Here is a 2,763-nt window from a genome sequence, read left to right as displayed (position 1 = left end):
AGCGTTCAGCTTGTTCACCTCTTACTTTCATCTCTTTCCAAGTTTTAGAGGGAACAACCCCCACCACTTCTAATACATCCAATTGCGACGTTTGATGTGCATCCACAGCTGCCGTGGACCCTCTTCCTCTGCCTCGAGGGTTAAAGTTCTGCTTTTGATTTTGATTCTGATTATTAGCTGGTGGCAAACCTCGCTCCAAATTCTTTCTCTTGAGGAAGCGTTCAGCTTGTTCACCTCTTACTTTCATCTCTTTCCAAGTTTTAGAGGGAACAACCCCCACCACTTCTAATACATCCAAGGACAGATTATTATGACATGTTTGTAGAATAAATTCCTCAGTGAGTGGATCTCTGCAGTTCACCGCTTTGTCCCGGAATCGTTTGACAAAGACATCAACCGATTCCCCATCCTTCTGCTTCTCATCCAACAACGTGCCGATCGAGACTTCCGTGTCGTCGTCGAAGAAATTGGTGAGGAATAACTCTTCCATGTCTGCCCAGCTAGTGATACTCCCAGGCTTAAGGCGTCGGTACCAATCGAAGGCAGGCCCGCGGAGGGTTCCTACGAATGACCGGACCATCAAGGCTTCATTTCCGGATATTGCGCCAAGATGTGACTTGAAATAAATTAAGTGCTGAGTTGGTGAACCCCTGCCATCAAAAGGAGTAAAGTTAATCAAATTAAATTTCTGGGGATAAGGAATCAGGTCCCACTCCCTCGGGTACGGGTATGGGATGCCCGTTTTCTTCACTTCTTGAGCCGTCATCAGAGCGTTGACTTTTCTCTCAAGATCGTGCATCTTCTTGTCCTCTTCCTCGCTTTTCTTCAAGTAGATCTGTGGAGGTTGAGTGGATGACTTGGTCGGACCGCTTCCGGAGTTATCTTTATCTGGAGGAGGATCGTCAAAGATAGTCTCATCCTCTTCATTACGCCGGCTGGATTCCGCTTTCTGGCTCGACTCTGGTTGGTGTTGCTGAACCTGCAAGTCTCGCATCTGCTGCATAGTCAACTCCATTTCGGTTTTGAACTCAGCTCTGATTTCTTCGCGTTGTTTAGCCAACGCTTCCTGCAGTATGTAAGTCAGTTGATCCGGCGTGATCGCAAACGATTCTCTGACTCGCCCAACACTGGACGCGGTATCGTTCGATGCAATGGCGGAACAAGTATCTGACATTTCTTCATCTGACGATAAACCCTCGTGCATTCTCCTGTAATCTCGACGTAAGTTGGCTCTTCTTTGTAGCCGTGTCATCCTTTGAGAAAGACCCCGCTCAACTATCCCTCCCGGAGAGAAATCAGGCTCACGGTTAACTGACTTTTGCTTTCCCTTGTTGGTCATGTTGATAGTGACTTCAGGGAACTCATCCTGTCGGATTGCAGGTTTCTTCTTGTTGAAACGTCTCATTTTGGGTCTTGACGCTTCATTGGACAATCTTTGAAACACGGAGACTCTTGAATTATTTTTAGAGCATCCGCATTCTGTCAGCACTGCTTTAATGAGTCTCTCGCAAGCGCAATGAGACTCGTTTTCTTGAACAATCCTTTTTCTTGAATTGTTTTTCTGATAGTACAGCTCGTCGTTATTATGACTTGAGCAACCTATCTTTTGTTTTTGAACTTTGTTAACATGCACAGGACGACTGGTCGTCGCCTTTGTGCGATCCAAAGTTAAATTTTTAAATCCACCCCCTTGCGGGTGTGGAGTTTTCAGAGGTCCTAAACGAGAGTGAACTGATATTCTCTCGTTTTGGACTTGTACAGTTCTGACAGGAGGGTGTTTACGACCCCCTGTATATGAAACCATTAACGGTTTATTTACAAGATCTGATGGTTCTTTAACTGGGGCTTTGCCTCGATCATCAGCCAAAGGACCGAGGCGATCCGCCATAGTGATCTTGAATTTTAACAAATCTGGGCTAACCCAGGGTTTCACCGGTGATGAAGTAGACGCTGTTGCAGTAGAAGGACCAGGATTGGGTGTCGATGGAACTGCAGATGTGGTTTTGCGACGGCGATGAACATCACGACCACATGAAGTGCCGCGGCAGTCTTCACTGTCGCGGTTGAGCAAAGTGCCGCAGCAGCTTGAACTGCCGCGGTCGAATAGATTACCGCGGCAGTATGAGCTGTCGCGGTAAGAGTTTACATTCCTCTGCAATTTTTGGGTATTTTCATTTTTTGGAACCCAAGCTTTGCAGTTCTTCAATGGCTTTTCAGACACCACTTCCTTTTTGTTCTTCTGCGCTTGTTGACGAAGGGCACGAGCGCGAGCCGCCTTTGCTTGACGCCTTTGTATACGCTCTTTGAGAGTAGAACGGGCTTTTTTGACCAGAGTCCATTCCTCCGTCGTAAGCTGTGCAGAGATGTGATTGGTTTGCCGTTGAGGCAATTGGTTCACCTTTTCCTTTCTCGACTTTAAGTCCGTATAGTAATGGACTCCGTCGGTTTGTTGCATGGCCTTAGCCAATTGACGAGCGCGGCGCTGGCGTTGCCTTTGACGAGCCCGCTTTGTCATTATCGGCTGGCCATGATTTAAGGACTCTTTAATTGGTGCAGAGTCCTTAGGAGCAGAGATGTTGCAGAGAGATTCCTTGGCGATGACTTGGCAAGAATCTTCATCTGCGGTCATTATCTGAATTGGAGACTTGGAAACCTTCTTTGAAGAAGAAATCTTCCTGCACTTGCGGGACGAGCAAGATTTTGAGGATGAGGATGACAAGTACTCCTCGAATTTAGCTTGATCGAATTCGTATTCGATCTCTT

The sequence above is a fragment of the Asparagus officinalis genome, chromosome 4, assembly GCF_001876935.1.
Source record: "Asparagus officinalis chromosome 4, Aspof.V1, whole genome shotgun sequence".
NCBI lineage: Eukaryota > Viridiplantae > Streptophyta > Magnoliopsida > Asparagales > Asparagaceae > Asparagus > Asparagus officinalis.
Note: the sequence above shows the minus strand (reverse complement) of the source record.